Raw genomic sequence first — 12,908 nt, forward strand, 5'->3', positions numbered from 1 at the left:
TAGAGAGAACCGATTTCCGTCTTCTTTTAATATCCTACACCGCCCAGGCTAATGATATATTACGTTTGTTCGAATGTAAGCAATACCCCCAAGTAGATGAGCCAGTCCCATCTTCAATTATACCGATTAGTTCACTATCACGTTGTGATTTGATTTAACTGTGTCTGTCCGCCCGACTACCACTGTTTTCTTGTGGTCAACGTAAACGTAGCAATGTTTGGGATATTTTAATGAAATTTGGTACACCAATGTGTTTTGGTCCAAGGGCGAACTTCCCATACAGCGCCTAATTTTGAAAAGACGTTATAAGAATAACTGTAGCATATTTAAAGGTGGACCATCGCCCACTGTAGTTTTTAAGATAAAAATGCTGGTTCTGGAAGATTCGGTCGCACTTAAACATAATTTTCTTACTTATTTTTTTTCGTTCATTGATAATTAATTCTGAAGAATAAGGTAATAAATATACACTAATGTCAACATATACACCCACATAGTGAAAGAAAAAAAGGAAGAGAGAGAAGGACTAAGAGAATGAGCGTGAGTGACAGAGAGAGAGAGATAGAGAGCGAGCGAGGGGAGAGAAAGAGAATTTCCTTTGAATAGAGTAAAAAAAATTAATTAACAAAAAATACAACAAAAAAAAAAATTTTTTTTCTCCCTTCCCAATTTTGAACAAAAAGTTACGACTTATAAATCACAGAAAAAACAAACAAATAAACAATTATGCATAATTTTCCTATTATCAAATTTTGATCATTTCATTGTCTGCACAATTTCAACTTCATAATCCCTCATGATTAATTATGCAATACCACCAGAAACCTGTAACGGAAACATTAGCCTTTTTTTTTCTTACGCATATATGTTATATAGATAGATATTCATTACATATGTTTGTTCCCAAAAAAAAAGAAAAAAAAGAAAATTAAAAAAAAGTTTAATAATCCGCACGTAAACACTGCAAACATCTGACACATGTTAAATGTAAAAGATAGAAACAAAAATCCACTTTCCACTGTTCACACCTTCTGGATAAAAAGTAAGTTAATACATAGCATTTTTTTTTCCTTTTGTTAATCATCAAATAAACACAACAACAACAATAACAACAACAAAAATTCAATCTGAGTTCTACTCATTCTTTATATTCTCTTATTTTCCCGAGGGAGTTTACTCACCAACGAACCCTTCAATTATTATCGGTGTTAAAGTCAGACGATGAATCGTATTTGCACGGAGTCATCGCATCTCTTTATTATTAAGCAATAAAATGTTACCACTTCTGTGTTCTATGCTCTGTATAAGTGGATTTTTACTTGAGCGTGAGTATCTATCTTCGTTCCGCTAGTGAATAAATAAAAAAGCAATTTTTTATTATACAAAACTATGTCAAAACATGTTTTGACAACAACAATAACAACAACACCCCAATTAGCTGTCGAACACTTTTCAAATATGTAATCGCGTATGTGATATATTAAACTTAATTCACAACCCCTTTTCTTTCCCGGCGATTTATTTATTTATCTTTCTTTCCATAACGCTTCACAGTTTCTTTGTTTTTATTAATAGCAGAAAATTATTATAACCAGCAGCACTTATGTTAATTCCTTACTGATTTTCACGATTATATAAAGTTACATAAAATTTGTATTATTGCAACTTACGATTAGATCAATGCCACCGCTTTCATCGGCCATTTATCCATCCGTACTTTGTGCAATGCCGATAAATATATTTGGTAGAGATCGTAAGCGTTTTGCATTTAAAGTGCAAGCAGAGTGAACACAAAGTCAGAATATATCGAGATACATACCACGATGTGTCTTTGAGGCACATCGGAACATTGAACTTAAATTCTTAACCTATTTAGCGAAGTAAAGGTAGCTCTTACCAAGATAGCTCACAATTTTTAAAACTAACTAAGTTTTCGCTAAACTGCGATTTACTGCCAAGTGAATAAAATAAGTATCAAAATTGAAAAATATTAGGAAGCATGTACATGTAAAACAAACTAAGTCTTTAGTCTATGATTACAGTAAACACTAATTTGTTAGGATCCTATGTACATCGAGTTGTAACAATTTTCAGCGACAGAAGTTGCAGCATTGGTTTAATGTGAGTTCCTGCCTGTAAGGCTTAACCTCACGGTGGCCCATGCCATAGGGTTATTAAGCGTAACCCACGCCCCCTGGCGAGTTAGACAATCCCTGTAAACTAGGGGCCTAAACAGCACCAGAGTCCTGATTGTTTATTGTGTATGGATCAATAAACCCACTATGTTGAGTGTTGAGGCCTTTCCGCACCTCGATTTGTTCCACTTTGGCATGGAACGGGTGAAAACCACAACCACCACGAGTACTCCCCGAAGGGCCGTACCCAAGCAGTCAGGGTTCACAGATTGATCAACTCTATGCGTTCAAAAAGGGAAAGAAAAATGTTCTTGGTTCCGCCATAAAGGTTTCCACAAGCGCAGAGACATTACGAAGTTTGAAATTTATGACATGTCGTGAAGAATGCTGAAACCTATTGGAACCGCCAAAATCAGCCATATGCCGCAAGAGTAGCCAAGTAGCTAAGAATCGCGTCTATCAAGTTTGTGTTCGCTGGTTTAAATCCCAAAGGGGTAGAGTGTACTTTGGTCGTAGTTATAGTGGGTGCCTAACCGGTAAAGGCGTAACATTTAAAGATTGGGCCACACATAAACTAGACTGCGGCCATCTTTTTGCTTCTTTCGCTTCCTTCACTTCTTTCTGTCCGTCACCCTATTACACGCATGGAAGACATCTCCTGAGTTGTTATTTTAAAATTTTAACGGAACTGCGAATTTTTGAAATATCTTGTAGGAGGTGTTCATCTTCATATAAATATATATAATATTACCCCATATGACATGTATTTGTTTTTCTGCATTAAAACGCTCTTTAAAATAGATTCAGAAGAAAAGTGGTACAGGATATGTTAAGTTTTGCTTTCGTTGTGTTTGCAACACCTAGAAGAGCGTGAGACAGACCTAACTCTTTCTATAACGATCACTTTCTCAATCGATTTCAGCTTGCCTGTGCATCTTTCTTTTTCGTCCGTCTATCCGTCTTGTATTCTTGTATTCAACCTATAAGCCGCAAATTCCTGATATATTTCGATAAAAATTCTTACCCTAGCTTAGCATTACTCAAGGACAGATGCTATTTAAAATGGTTCAGAACGGACTGCTTTTTGGACCACCTTCCATATAAGGCCTCAGTTTGAACCACCATTTAGGCTAACGATTTTCATAAGGTTTAGAAACGAAAAAATTATGATAGTTCTGCCACTAACCGATTAATCGATTAAATTAGGACTGCCTCTGCAAGTGCTAAATTTCGGACATTTCTAATATCCTCTGCCCCCATTATTAGATCTATCATAAGAAAAATTTCGAATGAGATTTTTTGCTTTTTATAAGCATTTTGTGCGAAATTTTCTTCAAAAAAAAAACCGATAATCCTTTGTTTCATATTAAAGGAATAGAAAAACCATTCTAGGTTGTAAGGACCAACATCGTCCTTCATTTTGATCCCCTACGTAGACTTAAGGTTAATTAAGTTATCTTAAGTATTTTATTTTTAGCCTAAGTCTACTTGCATGTAAGACAGATGACAGACCAGGGATAGTCACGATTTGCAATTACGGTATATACTTCGAACCTGCATCTTATTAATCGGCAGGGTGAAAGCTTCTTCTGGTTTTGGCAGCCAAAGTGCTAACAACGCTCTGTTAAAGTAAGCGTGTGCTTCGATCGCAATCGCGTGAATCACTTACATAATAAAGATAAAAGTTAAGAATAAGATATCAGTGTTCATAAGAACCACTTAGGCATAAGATCAAACTGTTGAAGCGATTGTTAGAAATAATTATTGCTTGTAAATCGTATCGACCAAGTCACTCTCCTTTATACGCATATAGACAGAACCGAATGGTAACTGAGAGACTAACTGGAGAAATAATCGGTAGCTAGGTTGCATTTCGGCGGAGCTCCGGAAAAATACAAATTTTTTTTTAAAAGTAATCGCCGGAGAGGAAACTTTGGCGAAAATTTTTTCTTTACAAGATTACTTTCTGTTTTCTTCTCGTCTTCACTTTCCCTAGTAAAATCTAGTTGGCGGAAAGAAAGAGCCAGGGATTGGTTTGAAGGAAAAAAAATTGACTGCCTACGCTGTTGTAATTTTTAATTTAACATAGCTTATGACAAACGCTTCCACAACTAACTCATAGTTACGTTATAGTGAAAAAAAAAGTTTCGCCGAAGCTAAGGCAAGTAAGAAATTTATACCAATTTCTCGTTAAAGTAAATTTCTTATTCACTGTACACTGCTTTTGGTTTTTAGACGGTTGTTATTGTTTGTTTGTCTTCGCTTTGTGTTGGCGAATCACATTCATTTCCAAATATTATCAAATAACTCCCTCCTCTGTTCCCTGAATATTGCATAAGTCATCGCAGTGAAGTTAGACAGCAGGACGGAAATTTCGAATGTGATTTTGAGTCCACCAATGCATCCGCCTTAGCGTTACAAATGAAGTCTAAAAATTAGTATGATTTCAATCCTCTAGTAGAAGCTTCAAAAATATTTGTGTCAATCCAATAAAATAATAAAAATAAAAAAAATAAAAAAATAAATGAAAAATATTAGGGAAACGTGAAATCTCAACCATTAGTGTTATAAAAATCATGATGGGAAACAAACAAACGCTCTAACTGTTATCATGCATGAATATGAAAAAATTCAATCATCATCATCATCGACCAAGAAAATATCTACACACATATATAAATTAATAATGAACGTATGCATGTACGCGGAGACCATATGCAACAATAAATGATCATAAAAACTGCAAAGGTGCTAATTCATTATTTAATGAAATGAAAACAAGTTAATAAAAAAAAAAAATATACATATATACATATATATATATATATATATATATACATATGTTGTTATGTATATGGTGGAGAATATCTCTCCTATCCGTCCCTTTATATAATTTATGGCATATGAATAAATAAGCAAAGGTAGTCTTTATAATCTTTTACATGATCTGCCGACCATATAATTACGATTTTGTTAAGAAAAAATTTTCTCTTTTTCTTTTTTTTTTTGTTCTTTAGCACACGTCTTTATTAGTCATTTTCCGTCACATCAGTCGTAATAAACATTTAAACATTATAAACATTTTCTTTTTTTTTTTTTGTTCATATTCAATTCACACCAAGCTTATCGTTCGCTTCACGTATGTGCATCCAAATTCTCTGGTTACACACTTTTCCATTTATTCGTATAGTTGGGGCCGAATAAAAAGGCAAACCGTTGTGACAAAAGATAGTTATGCTCGACGAACTAATGAACTAAGGCGACCTGTTTGGAAGTTTGTGTTACCGAGATGAAGAGATGTTTTGACATTTCGTTGATAATTATGCTGAAAGAATCCGTGGCTTGTTGTTAGCATAGAACTCCACTGAACAGTTAGCCGTTAGCTTATAGTAATGTAAAGGAGTAATAAACGTCAATGTTACAGAATAATTGGGGGTCTGTTAAGTCAGTAAGTCAGTGTCAGTTCAGTGTTAGTTCAGTCACTCAAGTGCGGAAAAGTTCACTCCAATCGTAGCTATGGTTAATGCTCAGTTGGTGAAGACATAACCCTTTCCCATTGCACTTCAATGCGCTTATATTTTTCTTCAGTTCTTTCTGACCATCACAGAGCACATCTACTGAGAGAAAAAAAAAACGGGCAAACAGACAAACAGAGAGAGATTTAAACAGATTCAACAAGTGATTCTAACTAAGAAACTAGTTTTAAACCGATTGCTGCACTGAACTAAGGGTCTATTGCAAGTCGCTATTCTGTCCAAGCTTTGTATACATTCGCACAAGCTTATTGTACCCTGTCCAGGTAACAACCAATATTGAGTACATTTCATCCGCTTGGTGGATTTTCCTCATCGCGCCTCATCATATCGTGTCTTTTATAGATAACTGAGCGAATTGGAAAATATATTTACATATTGTAAATACATACATATATTAGAGGTTAGTGAGCCCAATTTGCGCATGTCCAATAGGCGTCGTCCACCGCCTATCTCCTTCTCTTTCATCCCATAGGCGATAATTGGAAGGAAGTCGTATTTCATGAATTGCTCTTACCAGCAACCTTTAAAGTCCACAATTGACAAATGGAAAAGGTATTAACATCTATTGCGGCAATGCATAGAATTCTGATATGCATTCACCATGTAGTCAGAAACTTACTCTGCTCTGCTTACTCTTATCAATTTTGCCTTCTCCGCATAGCCTCCTTAATCGTGTAAGAGGCTGACTGCAAGAGAATCCCGGGAGAATCACATGTTTCAGGTTTTCGCCCAGACATCTGAGAAGTGCCAAAAGTAATGCCACCTTAGCTTTACCAGAAAATATTTGATTGAATGAAGTTCACTTAAAATTATTTTAATACGTTTCGTTTGCATTTTGGCAAAGGAATTCTATTACGTAATATATACCGCATTACTCAATGAGCTCATGGAAGGACATGTATACTGCATGCATATATACATGTATGCTGTCTCCATTGAGTATGGCTTTTACAACAGGCTTTTAACGATATGTGGCGAAATTTCATGGCCTTTCGATCGTTAGTTTGCAAGTTAAAGTCGTTATGATGATACTGTTTTTGTTTTTGTAGAAGTGTAGAAAAATCTGAATTTCGTATGTACCGCCGCTAGCGGGAAAGTCATTTTGATACATTTTATTTGACGGTTGGTACTATCTTAAAATTGTATGAAGTCGTCCTGCATCTCATTCTACGGCCTTATTGAATGACGAATAAATCGCATTAAACGTCCAGTAAGGGCCTCTTCTAGTTGCAAACGTCACTAAGTTTATTTCATTTTAATTAAATTTAAGTAAATATTTCTCTTAATTTTCGGATTAATTCGATCCAAGGTTTAAGTTACGCGAACTTTTGATAGAACTCTGCAGTTTATATGCCGCATAAAAGAAATTTTAACAGAGAGAGGGAAAGTTGACTGCCTACGTAGTTCTCCAATCAAGCCCCGCTTGTTTCTGAATTTATTGATAGCTCATCTATTATCCATAAGTGATGAGTAATCTTATTCTACGCCACTATTGGTAAAGAGTATGTTAAGTTTACATCGATATATGTAACAGCCAGAAGGATATGAAATAGATTTGGGTTCTTATTATATTCGACATTTCAGAATCATTGTCTAAATCGAACTAAGTTCGTGTACTTGACCGTCGGATGTCTGCTCAGGTGCTTTTTATGTTCAGCCTACTGCCCGCAATTTCTGATACACTTTAATAAAAATATCCTACACCGACATATTTTGCCTCAAAATCGGACGGTATTGAAAATGGTCTGGATCGGACCACTTTTTCGGCCATTTACCTTATTGCACTACGGTGTTTAGTGGTGAGCCGTTGTCGATTGGTTAAAAAAGGTCTTTCTTGTAAAATAACTTTAATAAAACCTTCGAGGCGATTTGGACAGTTTTATCCGGCTGGGAGCATACAAACATCCCATGCATAGAACCTGGTCACTAAGGAGTACAAAGGTCGTGTGATTACTTCAAAACCGCAAAACCAGATGCTGCATTGAATAAAGTACAGTATTACCGCTACCCAAGACTGTAGCCATTCGCTTTGAGAATATTTTTCCAATAATTTACCGCAAATAAGCGAAAACACGCTTTATTCTATTGTAACTAACACATGTAAGAAAGAAAATTTTATTTTTATATATAAAGGCGACTGTATATCGCTACCATATATCAATGAGCGCTTGTCGGCGCATCAATTTACAATGGGATCAAAAAAAATTTTTTTTTTTTTATATAACACATTCCATTGTATGTGGAAAGTGAACAGAACGCAATGATATAAAGATAATGCGAATCGAATATGAATGAAAATAAAAGAAGAAATCGTTACCAATGTGAAACATAAATGATTTGTGTTTTGTTAATCAGTAATATTTCGTCTTTAATAAGCGTTAAGAGCTGGTTATAATTAAAACACATATAAAATGTAATCGATAGATGAGATGAGAAGACAAAACGCATAAATGGTCAGACAAATTTACGAGATGGTGCGACAATATTTTTCTTTGTTATTTATTGTTGTAGTTGTGTTCATGTCATCATATTCTATCTATCGTTCGCAACGATATGCATAAATGGTTATTAAAGGCGATAACATAGACCCGTAATCAACCATAACGTGGCGGAAAATTAATTGCCTAAATAATCAATAGATGTGAAAGTGCTCCTATAGTCACGTTGGCAAGACCATGTGCGCAAAACGGGGGATATAAGCATACATTTACATACCATAAGCATGAACGGTTTACGTGTACGCAATCAAATGGAAATACTGTCAAAACATTGCAATGCGTCGCTTTTATTATGCATGCGCATGTGTATGTGTGCATATGTGTATAACACTGCATTGGTGTAACATGATAAATAACCATTTAAACGATAATTGACAAGGAGAAAAATTGCTGACCGTTAGCTCACTACGTACATATATATATACACATTCATGCACATGAAGCAAGCAAGCAAGCAAGCAAGGTGTTCCATATTAGGAGTAAGAGATAGAGATAGAGATAGAGATAGAGAGAGATATGTCTTCTTTCCATATAGATATATATTAAATTGCTTGTCAGTTACCCCTAATAAAACCGAATCTAATAAAATTTCTTCCACCGTTGATGGCCATGGAAGATGCATGAGCGTACTTTAAAGGCGACTTAATGAAAACAAAATGATTGCCACCATCACTTGTGCGGTGAAATCTATTGATGAACTTTTCAAAGCACATGCTTACAGCGATACCGCAAAACAAAAAAAAACAAAAAGCAAAAAACAAAACAGAAAGAAAGAAAAATTTTCACTTACACGATGATGTCCTTCTTCTTTGCAGTATATGGACTTGAATGGATTTTAATGTATTAGTAGCATCATATCATCTCCTTTCGACCTGCTACCATCAAACCCTTGAGATTACAGCGCATGTTCCGTATTAGGTGCTGAAGCTTATGTTAAATTTAAATCAATTTATTTTCTATATACAGGAAGGACAGTTTTGATGCATTCGATGACATCCTTCAACAGTTGTTGTTTCTTGTTTTTTTGTCAAAAAGTTTAATTAAAAAGCAAGCAAAAGCATTATAGTAGGCCACGATCAACACTTAAATACCCTACACCACTTCCTTATTAATATTGTTATTTATGTAATGACATTTCAAAATAAAGCTTTATATGGGACGGTCGCGAAAAAGTGACCTGCTCCAAATCATTTTTATTAGGTTTCGCTCTTAAGTGTTGCATGCAGTCTCACAAACTTCAAACGCCCTTGTACCTTGTGGTGATGCAGGACGAAAAAATCATAATCAATCTCTTAATATCCTGGTGCCTTTTGATGTTGTTCTTCATAATGAAAAAATGCATAATATTAGGGCAAAAATGTTTACATTTAACATAACTATAAGCAGATACCTTTACCCCTAATACCCTTAATACCTAAAATACTCTACATTTTCCTAAATCCGTTAAAACGGTTTACTTTGTTTTCGATATGAATACATTGTAAAGTAAAAAGGAAAATTCAGTCGAATAAATAAATAGATGGAGATACAATAAGATATGATCCGCAAACGTGCAGACAGACATACTATTACAAATGGAAGAGCGAGAGTGAGTTTTCTTCAATCATCGTAGTTTGGCCTTCCTTCGACTGCCTTCCCCCGGGCCAAACAAATTAACAATAAATATTATTTTCTGCTTTATGCGTTGTTTACATGAAGATGTTCATCAGAATTGTGTCCGGACAACACTTGCCGATGCTTTTTGACATACGGTTAACGATACGAGACATAGTCCTGTTCGGTCCAATTAGTTCGATCTGCTTTCTAGCTATTCATTAAAACTAAAATCTTGACGGGAAATTTCCATGTTTGGAGAGCAAGTTAAATAAAAGCTTATAAGAAACGCTTGGGGCCGTGGAGTTAAGGCTGAAGCTAAACGCGAAAAAGCCCTTTTTAAAGTCAAAGAAAATAAGTGCATTGCATTAACTTTTGAAGGTATTAACATAAATAAAGCTTAATACACATACATATGCTGGAAATATTAATAAAGACTCAATCATCCGTTAAAACAATTCTGCGCGATTTTCATGGAAATGACTCAGTATCTTTTGCGTGCACAGTAGTATGTGTCTTTGCCTTATTTTAAGAAAAAAGTTTTCATAGTTCTATTAGGCTATAAAGTATTGTTGCATTTGCTGCAGTCATAACCCTTTAAAATAGTCCTCGCTTTACCGTCGCTACGATCGGAAATATTATCTATCGAAACATAACGTAATACCTGAAAAGACTGAAAAGCATTTTGCAGATACTGCATTAACGGTAATGCGATCTCGTTTGAATAACACGACGATGTGCTCTCAGATATTTACCAGAAACCTGGGAAAAAGAAAAAGGCCCATCGGCCATCTAACGTGCTAACTCGCAAGTCTATCCACTGAACTATACGGCAGAATACGTCTTCGGTGCCTCGAAAGCTAAACTAGGTAGAGAAAAACCGGTTATAGGTATTTAAGGAAAACATTTTGAAACTTTACATGCTCACGTGTCGAAAAGGGTTAATTTGATCCAAGCGGTAGTTTTGTGTTGGTGACAGAAGAGAAGAACAAGTGAAACCTGATAAAATTAGGCATAAAAAATTAAAGCTAAAAGCAGCGAATATTCGCCTTTAAAGAGAAAGGAACAAACAATTTTAAAAGTCACTGCTGAAGTGGGTGAATATGGGAGGTGAACATATCACGAAGTGGGTTCAAAAAAAGACATATATATATAACGGAGTTGGCCGCCTGCAACTTTTTCTTGTTCGCAAGAAGGGAAAAAAACATTGAAAGCACGGAGTTGTGCCACGATGAAGGAAATAAAGACCACATCGCTGGAAGAGTTCAAGGTCTTACCTAAAAGCCCATATCAGAAGTGCTTTGAAGATTGGAAAAAATGCTAGCACAGGTGCATTATATCTAAGGGAGATCGATCACCTGAAAGGGCACAAAATTATTGATATATGATGAATAGATAAATATTTTTCGAAAAAAATAAAAATAAAATAAAAAATGAAATAAAATTTCCCCCTTTTTTTTGAACACACATCTCTCTCACTTATTGGTGCTATTATCTACTTCTTATTAGTTCTGATATCCAATTTTCTGTTACCACTGGAATGGAAAAGTGCCGTACACCGACCGGTATTGACTAGCAATAGTCAGCCATAAAAAAGTCATAGTGACATTTGCTTTTTTTTTTGAGATTTCATTCTTTCTTTTTTCGACTTTTTACATTTGTACGAGGTGACTGAAGACAATAGACGCAAAACTATTTTTATTGCGGTTTAGCTGTTTAGACTCGAAAATTTTCATCAATATTTTAGTTGAAAAAAAAAAAAAAAAACAATTTAACTTTGTAACCGAAATTTACAAAACGGTTGTAAAACTATCAGATTTTTTCTTCTTTTTTTTATTTTTTTTTTAAATAAATTCATTTTTTATAACCATTTGCTTAGCGTCTGCCCAAAAACGAGCTGCGATCGTATATAATACTGAAAGGCATTTATTCTAAAAATTGAAATCATTTTTTTTCCTTTCTTACCTTGTTAAGTTAATAATTTCACAGACTTTTCCTTATTTTTTGTTTTTTTATTATATTTTATTTGACTGCCATAAATATTGAAAATTTTTACAGGAACTACAAAAAAAAAAAAAAAAACGAAAACAACGAACTACTTGCCTTCGAATTCTAGTTCTAGTTTCACTAAAAAGCAGTTTACGGTAACATTTGGTATTTTTTATCAGAAAAAAAAAAAAAAAATGAAAAGAAACAAAACAAAAAATGCGAAAACAGTTCAAAAGAAATCCCATTGACCTTGTTAAGTATATTAACGCTCCGCGGGTTTTTTGCTTAAAAAAAAAAAAAATCTTCTTTTTTTTAGGCATAATTTTGGTTCGACCCTCTTCTTTTACCTAAATAAAAAAAAAGGTTCCTTATTCATACCTACTTACAATGGACCGCAACTAAAATAATTTTTTATCCTACGTTTTCCACATAAAACAGACGGAATATAAGAATTGGAGACCTCGGAAGGTCTACACATAGGTTTATCTATTTGGATATGTCGTCTGCTTCCGGGATCTCCGAGATAAAAGGTTTAGATAGAACATTAGTAGACTCATGCATAGAACTCGTATGTAAATGCCTTCGATCCTGTTCACACTTATGCAATTAAAGCGAAAGCTGTTTACTTTGATACGTAAAGCAAACTAACCTCAAAGTGAACGTAGATTTTTCACTTGTAGTCGCAACAACCAGACATTTCCATGTTGATTTAATCAACCAAATTAATTGTTAGCCTCACATAAGCTCAAAGAAGCATAATTGCCGGGAGCCTTGCAGACCGAAGCTCTCCTATATAAGAAAGTTATATTTCGTTCAGGTGGACAAGTGGACCAATAGACGAATCCCATCTTTTACCACAGATCGTCATGATCAAGTTCCACAAACACCTTCACTGCACTGTAGCGGTGAAAATGGGATTGGGGAATAGCATTGGTTGCACGAAACCGTAATGTGTGACAGAGCGGGAGGAATTTAGGAGAAATATTATTTTTACAAATTACGTACGTAAGTTTATGATTTTCAAGCCCACTAACGAAAGGGGTGGATTTATTCTTTTTACTCTTTAGAGATCCCAAAAAGTATATGTGTTGTTGATCAGCACCAAATTCTAAATCGGCTTACGCATGCCCGTCTGTACGGCTATGCTAAGCATTGTC

Source organism: Glossina fuscipes, unplaced genomic scaffold, assembly GCF_014805625.2.
Source record: "Glossina fuscipes isolate IAEA_lab_2018 unplaced genomic scaffold, Yale_Gfus_2 42, whole genome shotgun sequence".
Classification (NCBI taxonomy): Eukaryota; Metazoa; Arthropoda; class Insecta; order Diptera; family Glossinidae; genus Glossina; species Glossina fuscipes.